We start from the raw sequence: 16,207 nt of genomic DNA on the forward strand, positions 1-16,207 counted from the left end.
TTAGGTGTAACAACCAACATGTGTTTTCCTTGTGACTGCGCTCTCTCTTTTAGAATCGCCATCTGTACAGCTGTCAAGACTTTCTCGGCAGAAGAAAATCGCTATTCAGCCGAAGTGTACAAGTGTGACTTGTAAGCGATAGGCACTGTGTCTCCTTCATTAAACGTCAAGTATGTGAAAATCACGGCACCAGGCACAATTCTTATTACCAGGTTAGTGTGGTTATCATGAGTCAATAAGTACTAAGATTCAAGAAGATCAGACTGCAAAAATTGCAGAATAGCTGAATGTTCAGGCAGCCAGCATGACTTGGTAAAAGTTGGTTGTATCAAAGCATATAGAGGTTTGATACACTGGGCATAATCGGGAATATAAGTATGCCCGAAATTCAAAAATCCCAGCAAGGATGGTAGTTTTTTCAGAGTTGTGGGAGACCATAAGCATGCACATTTCTTCAGGAAGTGAGGTGCAAGACCTCTACCTTCATTGTTGAGCCCAGGAACAACACTGTGAACTCCGCAATGTCTGACTTTGCAAAGATAAATTTATAACTGAAGTCCGCAAACATAACTATGATGCGGTCAATGCGACACAGATGCGGCCATAATTCGTCGTCCATTAGATAAATATCATCAATGTACGAGTACGCATTAGGATCAATGCCATCTAAGAAAGAGACGACACGTGCAGCAAAGACACCTGGGCTGTTTTTATAGCCCATGGCCAATCTTTTAAATTGTTTTTGTTTGCCGCCACAAGTGAACACTGTCCATTGACTACTAACGGAGGACAGGTTATGACTAAAAAAGCCATTTGAAATGTCTTGTGTGATCTTAAATCTTTTTCACATCAGACTGTTAACGAGAGCTGAACTGTGGGTGTTCTGTACCGCACATATACGACAATGTGAATTTAAATGTCGATAATCCAAAAACAGAAAACACAAGAATATGTCTACACACAATTAATTTCCAAAAACTTATTTCAGATCATAGGAGAAACACAAACTTATTGAGTTTGACCCGGTATATTTATTTATACCTGTCTATTTCGGAAAAAAAATTAATTCTTCTTTTGAAAGTTTCGCAAAAAAGGAAAAAACTGTACATTCAATACATTTAAATTCCAACATCTAACTATTTACAAACAAAATATTTACAATTCATATACACAATTATCATACATTCCACAAAAAATTCACTATACAAACACAAACAATTGAAATTTTCAAAAAAGTTAATCTGAATTCATAAAGAATGAAGAGACAAAGTCAAAAGGAAGGAGCACCTCCTAAAATAAGGATGACTTTTACAACCAGAGAGAGCTAGTTCAAATGCTTAGTGATATCGATTGCTCCCTCAGATGTGCTGACGCGTTTCTAGTCCAAGGAAACCAGTTCCCAGACTGTCATCAGGGCTTTGTCACTTTTCTGTGTAAAATGCAGAAAAACAATACATTTTTAATTATCTAGCTTGAAGCCTCTATTCTTTCTGGTATAGCACTAAACGATCTAAAATATGTACCTGTGTATAAATATTTTGTTTGTAAATAGTTAGATGTTGGAATTTAAATGTATTGAATGTACAGTTTTCTCCTTTTTTGCAAAACTTTCAAAAGAAGAATGATATTTTTTTTCGAAATAGACAGGTATAAATAAAAATACCGGGTCAAACTCAATACGTTTGTGTGTCTCCTATGATCTGAAATAAGTTTTGGGAAATTAATTGGGTGTAGACATATTCTTGTGTTTTCTAGTTTATTACGATACAGTCTACCCCATACCCTACATGGACCTAACTCCTTTGTTTCACAAAGATAATCCAAAACCAGGCAGTACAACCCATCAGGTTTGGTAACAGTGAAATGAGGATTACTCATGGGTGACACACATGTCTCAATCACACCTTGATATTCTAATTGTTCAAGGATTTCCGCAACGGGGGCTTTAGCCAATCTCTGCATGGGATAGCGGAGTGGTGGCTGTGGCATAAACCGCAATGGAATCTTGTGTCTGGGAGAAAGTTTATCCCACCCGACTTGATTATGGTACAACGCAGGTGCAAGCACCAGAGCACACTCTTCTGCAAAGTTCTGCGGACTGCTCCTTGGGCACGGTGTGCGGAAAGCTGGGGAGGGTGACCTCCTCCCCTCTTGGAGCAGCCAAAATGAAAAGCGGGGGCCAGTCTGACTCAGATAACAGAATGTCATATGTAGAGGTCAGATGTTCCCAAAAAATCCCTTTTATTACACGTTGGATGTCACCTTCTATTAATAGAACTATATCATATAGTCTGTCCGGGGGAGCCACCCTACTGTCAGCAGTTTCCATTGTGATAAAAGTGTCAGTTGCTGTCGCCTTCAGATATGGAGGCAGTGCTTGCCGCACTATTGTAACCTCCGCTGCGCTGTTGAGCAGCGTTAATGCCTATGTCAGGATCCGAAGCTGTGTTCTCACTATCCGTTGCATACCTTACGGTTAACGCAGCAACTTTCTTTTTCTGAAAATGAGGGCGTTAACGTGGCAAGTCTTCCTGCTTGCCTTTACCATCAGACGGGTGGGGTTGCTCATGTCCTTGTGGGGCACCCCGACCCCTGCCGTGTTCTCCTCCACCAGCTTGCGCGCGATGTTTCCTGTGATGAACGAGGAGAACGTTGCTCAGGAACCTGAAATCTATCAGGAGACCTAATTCTTGCGTGGTCGCAAAAATCATAAATGCGCTCAGTAGACGCTGGTATCGGTGACGCCGGACGCGACCCCTGTTTCTATTGCTGCTTCCCCTGATTTTTCTTCTTCCAATTCTGTTTTGGAAAATTTGGATGGTCGTCTTTAGTAGAATTTGCTATCTGAGTCTGCGGTTGAGTTGCCGTTTTAGCAAAAGGCTTAACACCCAAACTATTGCGGCCACTGGTCTTATAAGCCTCCGCAATAATTCACGGTAACGCTCGGGGTTTGTCGACGTCTTGGACAAGGCGCAAAGCATTCGACACCTGAAAGTTAACCGCATTTATGTTTACATTACAAAAGATGAGATCAGCAACTACGTCAAACACTCCAACGATCCTCATTCTCAACTCGACAGCTGCCTCCGCACTATGCTCATCCGGAACATGCTTGATCACAGAGGGCAAGACATTCATAGACGGCGTGCAGAAACACTTCGCATATTCTGCTGCAAATACTTTACCCAAAATCCCCAAAACTAATTGTGAGAATCCTGTGTTTTTCCACAGGAGTGGTATTAGGAAACACTGCTTCTAGTTGGTCAAATTTCTCAGCAAGCCAATAAGGCATATCATATCATACTTAGTTTGAGGGTGCTTGCCCATTACCGAATTAACCGAATTAACCATGACTAATCTACATCCCGGCCGGTCCAACTTGTTCCGCTGCAAGAAACATATTGAACTAAAGCCCTATGTACCCACACAAAAGAGGTATAAAGTTGACACAAGTCGTCAATCGGGGCATTTAGATAACGTGGATATGGTGTGAACCCGGCTAAGACTGGCCAAGTGGCCCAGGAAGTGACAAGGGGCCTAACCGAACCGGAGTTACGGTGTGGGGGAGGGTGCCATTAAACCAAACACGATGCTGCCATGCCGAAATTGGAATCTCTTGTGTCCTATATGGAGTATAGTTCACAGGATTCGCAGTGTGAGTGTATGTATGAAACGTATCCTCATCCGCATTTATTGCAGGAAACGTGACCCAAGAGCAGAAAAGCTCAAAGGGAAACGCCAAATCAGCACTCACCACAAAGATAACAGACATACCATCGTTTGGTACTCCAAACTGCATCAGATTGAGGTTCCGTAAAAATTATTACAATGTTCTGGGCATTACCGAATATAAACGAGTTTGGTATCTATGAACCGCAAATGACGAGTTCGGCAAGTGTGCGAATTTTCGCTACACTACCTGCCAGGGTTCGTCTAATATTACGGTCGTTAGGGGATGGAATCATCATTGTCTGAGCTGTCGAAAAGAGAAGAAATGTTGGCGCAAAGATCTACATTGCAGAAAATATGTCATACAAAATGGTTTTTCTCACAAGTAATCATACTGTTTCTCACCATATCTATGCTATTGGTAGGAGGAATATATTATGGGTCTCAGTTCTTATTGTCTTCTGCTACACCTACTCTTCCATCTCATGATCAATATTTCGTTTCTACTGTTTCTCCACATTCCTTTTATCCTCTACCTCAACACGAACAAGTCAGACGTGCGGAATTCAGAAACAACTCTTTTATCCAACTCTTGCATCAGCATCAGTTAGTGGTAAACACTACCAACTGTTGGGTGTGTGGGTTAATGCCACATACCATGGATAAGGGTATTCCGTACTTAGTTCTGCCTTATAGTGCACAAGGGTCAGCTCGAGCATTACAAACTATGTTCCGTAGCGCACTAGATTCCTACCCCCATCGAGAACCACGCTCAGCAAACTCTGGTCCTGGCCCGTACCACAAGACTCTGGCGAGAGCTATTGCAGACTTAGATAGAGATATTTTTGACGCATCGCTCATCCCAGAGGAAGAGGTGCGAGCATATAAGGAACTAAGTGAAGCTGAGTACAGCTTATCAGTGGGTGAGAGGCAGCTTAAAAGCTCGCCACCGATATGGATTGTACCTCACCTTGGTAATTTCTGCTTGAAAGGTCTTGGTCGAAATCCGAGAGCTCAGTTTGGGGAGAGTGCTTGTACCGAGACATATGTCTTACCGACACTCTCCTCCCCTGTCTTCCTGCCTGCCAAGGGTACTTACTTTGTATGTTATGATCGAGCCTATACGTGGTTACCTCATGACTTCTCGGGTACCTGCTATATTGCAAATCTTTTGCCTCCGACCTTCACTGTGGCCTCTGATTATCACAGAAATAGAATTGTAAGAGGTGTGGTTAGCAAAGAAGATACTTCCGGACAAGAAGCGGGAGACTTCTTTAAGGGTTTCCTACCGTTCTGGGGACCGATGGTTAATAGCAGGAACCTGAGACAGTTAACTCGTGTAGTAGAATCAACTGCCAACATAACTGCAAATGCCCTTGGTAATTTGACAGCCGAAGTCCAGGCGGATAGACTGATGACGTTGCAGAACCGTATGGTTCTAGATATCATTCTAGCAGATAGAGGTGGGGTTTGTAAAGTCATCCATTCGAGCTGCTGCATATTCATACCTGATAACGCTCCAACGGTTTATCAAGCCATCTCTAAGTTGCACAAAATTTCGGAGTCCATACACGTGGACGAAGGAAATTGGACGCTTCTGGGATGGTTTTGGGGTCTGATATCGACTTGGGGTTGGAAGATTCTGATGATCATAGGGGTTGTTGTGACATTTCTGTTCTCATGTTGTCTTTGTGTGCAATGTGGTCCTGCCTTATGTGGCCTTTGTGCTACGACGTGTATAAGACAGCCTGTTGTCACCAAAGAGGCATTGAAGGATAGAATAATGTATCAACAACATCTGGATGATCTGATGAGTATCGAAATCGATTATGATTCCGACTAGTGCTTGCCTACATGAGGGCAAAAGGACCGTCTGAGGTTCCGTAAAAATTATTACAATGTACTGGGCATTACCGAATATAAACGAGTTTGGTATCGATGAACCGCAAATGACGAGTTCGGCAAGTGTGCGAATTTTCGCTACACTACCTGCCAGGGTTCGTCTAATATTACGTGTTCTTCATCTGAACCCTCGGGTTCCATTTTAGATACGGCATCCATTTTGTTTCTTGCCCTCACGTAGTCAGCGAGCAGGTAACTGTTCGCCCCTTGACCCTCTAGTTCCCAAGCCTTGCGGAAGACGCATATTCCTTTCATGCGTCTTTATGGCCGGAGGAATGACACAGCAAAGGCAGATGGCACAGCTTGAGGGTAATTTGGTTGTACCGGTCTATTGTGACAGCCTTGCAGGCGATGGATCCAACTCTTTTGATCCCCCGATTATGCTTCCGATATTACCCCCACACTCTTTTCTCTACACGTGTCTGACTTCCTTGCAGCTGCTCTTGTCTCTCCTTCTTTGTCATTTACAACTCTAATGGGTGTGCCTAATGGTGGGAAGATGTACTTTTACAGTTGGGAACCGGCATGGCTATTGTAATTATGTTCCGGGATTCTGAACACATGAAAGCGACCCTTTTGAAGTCTACTGTGGGAACCGGATTGTAATCTTTTGTCCACATGTTATGCAATGGCAACATTCTGTATAAAAGAGAGCGACCTACAATACAATTTGAAGCAGACTCGCAGAACCTACATGTCCATGTACTTCTTATGACTCCTGTTTCCCTGCAGTAATAAAAGCTGATCTTTGACGCCGAAGGAAGTGTCCCGTGTCTCTGTAATTGGTGCGCCGAAACAGGTATCCCATGAAGGTTATAGGTGTTGTTCCCTGGCACCGCTGGTACTGTTAAAAGTCCAGTCCTTCAGTTGGCGCCCAACGTGGGGCGACTTCAGCGGTACCGGTCCAAAGCCTGATGATCGTGAGGAACTTCGTGTGCAATCTCCGAGGGAAGGTGCACCCCGCTTCATCGATCCTGTTGTCGAAATAAGTGGCCCGAAGTTTTTCCCTGCGAAGATTCCCGCCTCCTGACGGCTGCGACGGACGGATGCCCTGACTGTCGACCTGTCTTCGACGCCCGGCGTAGACCTTACGTACAAGCGAGACGACAGACGGGCCTTCCTGGTGACGCCATTGAAGTTCTGAGTTAAGTATTTTGTGGGTCGCTCCCAGTCCTTAGTGGTTGTTCTAGCTTCTCGAAAGCTTTGTTGTAGCCTTTAAGGCTTTGTTGTAATAGCTCACTGAGCTTTGTAATAGCCTCCTCAGGCTTTGTGGTTAGCTCTCCGAGCTTTGTGATAGCCTTAAGGCTTTGTTGTATTGCATGGTTCCATTGCATTTGTGGTTCTTAGTATTGGTCCTTAGTATTATTTGACAGTTGCAATTGCCAAAAACCGAGGGTTTTGACTTACACGAGGTTTTATTGCTTCGGTAATCCTTGAAGTTTGATACTAGGTTAGTGTGCACGATGCCTAGCCATAGTGGTTTGTTTCGTATTTTCAAATGTTGCGCAATGGATTCCCGGTTGGAGGACTCATGTCCGATACCTCCAGTTGGAACTCCGATACATGATCTTTATAGTCGACATGGGGTGGGTCCTATAATCTATAATGATTACTGGGTCCGCTATACAAAGAAAGACGGTGACCTTAGATGGCCACCACATGGAACTTTTGAACTTTCGATTTTAGATAATCTTGAGGCTAAATTATTTTTAAAGAAAGCTAGGCCAGCTATGTTTGATTCCTTTCGGATATGGCGTAAAGAGGCCAAGCAGAAAGAAATCAAACAACTTAAAAAGGATCAGAAGCAAGGGTTCGTTCCTATAATGCAAGCTATACGAGAATGTAAACAGGACAAAGAAGAAAAGGAAATGGAAATCTCTACTAGATTGCATCATATGAAAATAGATAAATGTTACCCAGTTTTACCGAATAATCTAGAAAAGGAAGAAGAAGATTTGAAGGAGGATTCCTTGTTATCATATTTGATGAAATCACCACCTCCGTATGTACAGGGTGCTACTGCTCCTGTAGCTCCTCCTGTAGCTCCTCCTGTTGTACCCCTTGTTGCTCCAGCGGCTGCGGGCCAGCCCGTTGTTAATCCTACGTTTGTTTCACCACCTGTCCTTGTTCCTACTGCCCCTGTACCTGTACCTTCACAGACTGTTGTTTCTGCTACTCCGACTACCTTGTCCGTTCCTACTATGCCTTCCTTCACCTCCAGTGTTGTTGCCCCTGTTTTTCTTTCCCCTTCTGTTCGTAAGCGTGTTCCTAACTCTGTTGCTACCCTTTATTCACCTCTTTCTGGTCCATTATTTTCGTCTGATTCATCTGAAACTCCTCAGAGACGGAGTCAGATCCCTAGTGGTAGGGAGAAAGAGACGTTAATAACCATGGCACATAGGTGGATGAAACATCCTGCTAATTACACTCCACGTGTAGTCTTTGATACGTTTTCTCAGTTTAATGAGCCTACGCAGAGATTCGTGTTTGAGGAGATGTGTAACTTTTTGAGGGAAGAATGGTATAATGATGATGTAGATAATGTACCGTCCGACATAATTGAACTTCAGAGTCACTTTTCGAACGGTATGATTATAGGAGACGATGTACGACGTGCCGTGGAACGCTTATTAGCGTTTAGATCCACAGCACATTCTCGGGCGTCAGCAGATGATACCACCGAGAATTGGAAAGCGGTTCCTGGTCAGTATCCCATGAGAGAGGTTCCGCCACTTTGGGTGGCTGGTGACCCTACTGCTAACCCTGCAATTTTACCGCATTTTCGAAGAGTGTGGATACATCTTCCATGGAAACGATCAGAAGTTTTGCAAGTAAAGCAATCCTTACCCGATCCGCGTAAAAATCCGGCTGGTTATTATAAGGAGTTATCGCAACTGGTGGAAGCTTCTATTATGAACCTTGCCGATATCGACATGTTGTTTGGCAATGTTGTACCGCAACCAGTTTGGGCTAAAATTCGTCAAGCCAATCACACAGTTGAATTAGGGGGTGATTGGGCTGCACTGCTAGCAGCTGATGCATTACAAGTTGGTGGGGCTAAGCCTGACCAGTTGATCTTGGATTTGCCTCAGAAAATAATTACGCTCATGAAAACTCTCATGCCAGCGATGAAGGTGAACTGGGATAAGTTATCAGCTTGTAAACAGAAGAAAGACGAGAGTGTCTCAGATTTCTTTACAAGGTTTGAGGAAGCGTTTGTCGACCACAGCGGCCAGGACATGGGCGCTGAGGGAGGCCAGCGGTTATTCGTTGACAAGTTCGTATCGAATTTGCTGCCTGAGCTATGCAACAAATTAAAGAATTCAGAGAGTGCGTGGGCAGTTTCAACCCCTGCGCAAATACTAGCAACGGCCCAGTATTATGAGAATAGGGAAAAGGAAGAAAGTGATCGTGTAGAGAAGAAAACGAAGGAACTCAAAACGAAGGTTTTGTTGCAGCAAGCATACCCTCCACGATCAAACCAAAATGATTCACAACAGCAGTATCGACCACGAGCACAGCCTGATAGGACACAGCCGCGCTCTGACAACTTTGATTACAGATCTTCACTTGGGTATAATCAGTGCGCATATTGTAGGAAAGAGGGACATCTAAAATATGATTGTCTTGCCTTACGGGACCGTCTAAATGGTGTGTCGACACGTGGAAACCGTGGTGGTGGTCCTCAACAGGCACCACGTGGTAGAGGTCGTGGTTTATCCCACAATCAGATTGATCGTCATCAAAATCAATCGGATGCGAATAATTATTTTGACCAGCGAAATGCGGGGTCAGTTCGATCTGCACAGTATAATGTGGACGATTATTACGTAGAGCATGAGACTGTTGTAAATGATCATTACTAGGACAGCCAACGACAAAGAGAGGGAGTAGTGTCAGTTCCGGTCGATCAGAGTGGGCCTTATGTTGCAGTGGCTACATCGGGTGTAGTTGAGCCTTTTCTGTTAGACACTGGTGCGACAAAAAGTTCCATCATGCATTCGAAACTCCCTGGCGCACCTTTGTCTGGCTTAACGAACATTTCCGTTGGATTCTCTGGCGCCCCTGTTAGTAACCCAGTCTCTAATCCTTTGCCTCTTATGATTGGACCTCGTGAGCTAACGGCTCCACTGATTCTATCTACAGGTTGTTGTGAAAATCTTTTGGGTCTGGATTTGTTGAAACGATTATATGCAACATTGTATTGTTCCCCCGAAGGAGTGGAGCTTACATTGGGACGGAGAGTGATCTCTCCCATGTATTTGTCGGTCGATAAATTCCCACCGGAATTGAGTTCCCTCCCTGCGTCCTTATGGGCCACAGGTCCTAATGATGTAGGCCTGTTAGACATTCCACCCTATGTGATTCAATTGAAACCAAATGCGCGATTACCGCGTTTACCTCAATATCGTATTTCTCTTGAGGGCGAACGAGCGCTGTTAGCAATCGTTCATGATCTCATTGGAAAAGGTGTTGTTGAAGAAACTCGTGGAAATGTGTGTAATAGCCCTGTATTACCAATTCTGAAACGAACTGACCCAACTAAAGCTCCTGTGTATCGTTTTGTAATAGATTTAAGAGAAGTGAACAAAATAGTAGTTCCACAATTTCCTGTGGTCCCTGACATTACGGCTTTACTAACAATGATTCCGGCATCTGCCTCCTGGTTCACAGTGATCGATCTAAAGAATGCTTTCTTTAGCATTCCGATTGCCGAGGAAAGCAGAGACCTATTCGGATTCTCATTAGGTGGTCGCAGTTTTAGGCTAAAACGCGCTCCACAGGGCTACTGTGAGAGTCCGTCAATCTACAGCCAAGCACTTAAAGGTCAGCTTGATGCCTTTGTATTACCTAAAGGTGCAGCTTTGATTCAATACGTTGACGATCTTTTAGTGGCAGCTGATACAGAAGCTATTTGCAAAACGGCTACAGTATCATTGTTACACTATCTACATGACTTACACCACAAGGTATCGCCTTCAAAGCTACAGTATTGTTGTCAAGAAGTTACCTATCTAGGTCACTTATTGTCAAGAGAAGGGAGAAGGTTGACCCCAGAGAGAATTGCAGCGATTTCCCGAATGACTGTGCCAAAAACCCAGAGAGATGTTCGCGCCTTTTTAGGTATTACGTCCTACTGCAGACAATGGATTCCAAATTTTTCATTGTTGGCGAAACCATTGATAGCCCTTACGTGCAAGGATGTCCCATCCCCAGTACCTTGGTCTGAAGAATGTCAGAAAAGTTTTTCGGAATTACGTGATGCGTTGTGTTCGGCTCCTGTGTTGGGCACTCCTGACTACAGTAAACCGTTTACACTATACGTTCACGAGAGGGATGGTTGCGCGTTGAGTGTTCTGACACAACCTTTTGGCGGCAAGCAACGCCCATGTGCCTATTTTTCTTCGACTTTAGACCCAGTAGCAAGAGCCTTGCCAAGTTGTTTAAGGGCAACAGCGGCAGCTGCGGCGTCCATTCGACAGTCCGCAGGTTTAGTTATGGATAATATGCTCACGGTAATGGTTCCGCATGCAGTTGACACTCTATTGAATCGAACGAAAACTCAACATCTGACAAGCGCAAGATTGTCTGGATATGAGTTGACGTTGCTGGCCAGTCATATACGGATAAAACGATGTAATGTGTTGAATCCAGCAACATTGCTGCCGATCGACACTGAATTAAGTGGTGAAGCAGTACATGACTGCTATCTCAGAAATGAAGAGGAAACTAAGGGTCATATTGACCTAAAAGATACTCCATTGACAGATCCCGATGGTACTTTGTATGTGGATGGTTCTTGTTTCAAGTTGCCGAACGGTGATGTGACAACTGCGTATGCTGTAGTAACATTGAAAACGATTGTAGAAAGCGCAAGATTAAGTCAGAAATCGGCTCAGGCTGCCGAGTTAATCGCTTTGACGAGAGCGTGTGTGTTGTCTAAAGATAAACGGGTGAATGTGTTTACAGATAGTCAGTATGCGTTTGGTGTGGCACATAGTTTTGGACGACTGTGGAGAGAGAGAGGATTCCTTACGTCACATGGCACGAAGATTCAACATGGTCAGCTTGTAAATGATCTTTTAGATGCACTCACATTGCCTAAACAGGTGGCCATAGTCAAATGTAGCGCACATCAGAAAGTAACAGATGATGTGGGTCGTGGTAATGCGTTTGCGGATGAAACGGCTAAAGAGACGGCTAAAGATTTGACGAACAGAATGTATGTTACGAGCTCAGTAAGATGGCCAACAGAGACTGGTATGTGTGAAGACACATTTGAAAGTGTGAAAGGAATACAGAATGAAGCCACTGAGACGGAAAGGACAAAATGGAGAGAGAGCACGGGAAGATTGGATGAGAATGGATGTTGGGTTGATTTATCAGAGAAGCAGAGATGGATGTTACCGGATGCGTATGTGCTCGCTGTTGTTACAATGGCTCATGGTATGGCGCACATCAACACGAAAGGCATATGCAAGTTGTTGTCTCATGTATGGAAGAATGATGGGATTACTAAGTGCGCCGAGAGAGTGGTTAAGAATTGTATGGTGTGTTTGATGCACAATCCTGGTAAGGGCACCCCCACTCCACCTGGCCATTTTGCCCCTCCTACGTACCCTTTCGAAGTTATCCAGTTGGACTTTATCCACATGGACCGATGTAATAACTTGAAGTATGTGTTGGTTGTGGTGTGTGCATTCTCTAGGTGGATTGAGGCATACCCCCTTAAGGATAATACGGCTTTATCCACGGCAAAAATTTTGCTCAAAGAGTATTTTTCCCGCTACGGAATGCCTCGGGTCGTATGGTCGGACAACGGAAGTGAGTTTGTTGGGAGTGTGATGAAGAGTGTGTGTCGCGGTTTAGGGATAGTACAAAAATTCCATAGTGCAAATCATCCACAATCAGCAGGATTGGTGGAAGGATATAATGGCACTTTAAAACTGAAATTGGCTAAAATTCAGGCAACAACTGGTTTATCATGGCCCGACGCTCTGCCTTTGGCTCTCCTCTCGACCAGGGCAACTGTACACACTCGAGTAGGGCTCAGCCCATATGAGATTGTGTTCGGCCGTCCTGCTAATGTATGGGGAGTCCCAAGACCAAAGGAATTTGACAGAATTGAATACCCTATGTTGATTGATTATCTCTATGATCTGACTGCTAAATTGAGTTTGATTCATCAACAGGTCTTTGAGTCTCTGCCGTCACAAACAGAGGGTCCTGGTCATCGACTTCAACCAGGGGACTGGGTCCTTGTTAAAAACTACGGACGAAAACGAAACCTAGAACCAAGATTTGTGGGCCCGTTTCAAGTACAGCTGGCTACGAGGACGGCGGTTCGATTACACGGACGCCGGAACTGGGTACATGCTACCCACACGAAAAGAGTCCCGCTTCCTCTGCCGTCGGACACCTGGATGAGAAGAGGTCTTTCTTCATCTGAGACCGACACTCCACCACATTTCGTTCCATTCAGCGAAGCACGGCTTGTATCTGACACCGTTGCTGACTCCTTTCAAACAATTTCCTCCACGTCAACCTTGGAAAATTCGACTGTTGAACAATTGCCTGAACAATTGAACACTCCTTTGCCGTCCAATCCATTGTTTGAAGATCAGACTCGCCCTGGAAGTAGCCGATATTTTCTTCGTCCACGAACAAGCCATAAATAAAAAGATTTTTTTGTTTCTAGGTTCTACATTGCTCTGAAAATAGTGGACATTATATATTGTGTATCTTTTTCTTTTTCGTACAGCCAAGAACATTATTTAGTTAGAACCTACCATCCAGGTTGACCGTAAGGCCGTGCGGGTACTTCCTTCTGTTTAGCAGCTATCGACACAAGGTTGGTTTCTATTATCAATTTCTGGGAACTCCTGGGAATTGATAACCGCTACTCAGAACGAAGTGCGTCAAGAACGTCGCGGGCGGTCGTTAGGGGATGGAATCATCATTGTCTGAGCTGTCGAAAAGAGAAGAAATGTTGGCGCAAAGATCTACATTGCAGAAAATATGTCATACAAAATGGTTTTTCTCACAAGTAATCATACTGTTTCTCACCATATCTATGCTATTGGTAGGAGGAATATATTATGGGTCTCAGTTCTTATTGTCTTCTGCTACACCTACTCTTCCATCTCATGATCAATATTTCGTTTCTACTGTTTCTCCACATTCCTTTTATCCTCTACCTCAACACGAACAAGTCAGACGTGCGGAATTCAGAAACAACTCTTTTATCCAACTCTTGCATCAGCATCAGTTAGTGGTAAACACTACCAACTGTTGGGTGTGTGGGTTAATGCCACATACCATGGATAAGGGTATTCCGTACTTAGTTCTGCCTTATAGTGCACAAGGGTCAGCTCGAGCATTACAAACTATGTTCCGTAGCGCACTAGATTCCTACCCCCATCGAGAACCACGCTCAGCAAACTCTGGTCCTGGCCCGTACCACAAGACTCTGGCGAGAGCTATTGCAGACTTAGATAGAGATATTTTTGACGCATCGCTCATCCCAGAGGAAGAGGTGCGAGCATATAAGGAACTAAGTGAAGCTGAGTACAGCTTATCAGTGGGTGAGAGGCAGCTTAAAAGCTCGCCACCGATATGGATTGTACCTCACCTTGGTAATTTCTGCTTGAAAGGTCTTGGTCGAAATCCGAGAGCTCAGTTTGGGGAGAGTGCTTGTACCGAGACATATGTCTTACCGACACTCTCCTCCCCTGTCTTCCTGCCTGCCAAGGGTACTTACTTTGTATGTTATGATCGAGCCTATACGTGGTTACCTCATGACTTCTCGGGTACCTGCTATATTGCAAATCTTTTGCCTCCGACCTTCACTGTGGCCTCTGATTATCACAGAAATAGAATTGTAAGAGGTGTGGTTAGCAAAGAAGATACTTCCGGACAAGAAGCGGGAGACTTCTTTAAGGGTTTCCTACCGTTCTGGGGACCGATGGTTAATAGCAGGAACCTGAGACAGTTAACTCGTGTAGTAGAATCAACTGCCAACATAACTGCAAATGCCCTTGGTAATTTGACAGCCGAAGTCCAGGCGGATAGACTGATGACGTTGCAGAACCGTATGGTTCTAGATATCATTCTAGCAGATAGAGGTGGGGTTTGTAAAGTCATCCATTCGAGCTGCTGCATATTCATACCTGATAACGCTCCAACGGTTTATCAAGCCATCTCTAAGTTGCACAAAATTTCGGAGTCCATACACGTGGACGAAGGAAATTGGACGCTTCTGGGATGGTTTTGGGGTCTGATATCGACTTGGGGTTGGAAGATTCTGATGATCATAGGGGTTGTTGTGACATTTCTGTTCTCATGTTGTCTTTGTGTGCAATGTGGTCCTGCCTTATGTGGCCTTTGTGCTACGACGTGTATAAGACAGCCTGTTGTCACCAAAGAGGCATTGAAGGATAGAATAATGTATCAACAACATCTGGATGATCTGATGAGTATCGAAATCGATTATGATTCCGACTAGTGCTTGCCTACATGAGGGCAAAAGGACCGTCTGAGGTTCCGTAAAAATTATTACAATGTACTGGGCATTACCGAATATAAACGAGTTTGGTATCGATGAACCGCAAATGACGAGTTCGGCAAGTGTGCGAATTTTCGCTACACTACCTGCCAGGGTTCGTCTAATATTACGTGTTCTTCATCTGAACCCTCGGGTTCCATTTTAGATACGGCATCCATTTTGTTTCTTGCCCTCACGTAGTCAGCGAGCAGGTAACTGTTCGCCCCTTGACCCTCTAGTTCCCAAGCCTTGCGGAAGACGCATATTCCTTTCATGCGTCTTTATGGCCGGAGGAATGACACAGCAAAGGCAGATGGCACAGCTTGAGGGTAATTTGGTTGTACCGGTCTATTGTGACAGCCTTGCAGGCGATGGATCCAACTCTTTTGATCCCCCGATTATGCTTCCGATATTACCCCCACACTCTTTTCTCTACACGTGTCTGACTTCCTTGCAGCTGCTCTTGTCTCTCCTTCTTTGTCATTTACAACTCTAATGGGTGTGCCTAATGGTGGGAAGATGTACTTTTACAGTTGGGAACCGGCATGGCTATTGTAATTATGTTCCGGGATTCTGAACACATGAAAGCGACCCTTTTGAAGTCTACTGTGGGAACCGGATTGTAATCTTTTGTCCACATGTTATGCAATGGCAACATTCTGTATAAAAGAGAGCGACCTACAATACAATTTGAAGCAGACTCGCAGAACCTACATGTCCATGTACTTCTTATGACTCCTGTTTCCCTGCAGTAATAAAAGCTGATCTTTGACGCCGAAGGAAGTGTCCCGTGTCTCTGTAATTGGTGCGCCGAAACAGGTATCCCATGAAGGTTATAGGTGTTGTTCCCTGGCACCGCTGGTACTGTTAAAAGTCCAGTCCTTCAAGATGATGCCGGAGCGCTGCCCAACTATGCTGAGCTATGTCAATATCACCCATGAGGACATAGAGAAGAAAAACTATTTGTATAAATTGCAGTACAACAAAGGGTAGTCATTCAAAATGTGAACCTTTTCATAAATCTCATGCTTGAATTAACCTATAACACATTCGTATAGGTAGGTTCATCCGTCACGCCTGTTAACCGGAAAA

Source organism: Lissotriton helveticus (assembly GCF_964261635.1).
Source record: "Lissotriton helveticus chromosome 1_1 unlocalized genomic scaffold, aLisHel1.1 SUPER_1_unloc_21, whole genome shotgun sequence".
Lineage (NCBI taxonomy): Eukaryota > Metazoa > Chordata > Amphibia > Caudata > Salamandridae > Lissotriton > Lissotriton helveticus.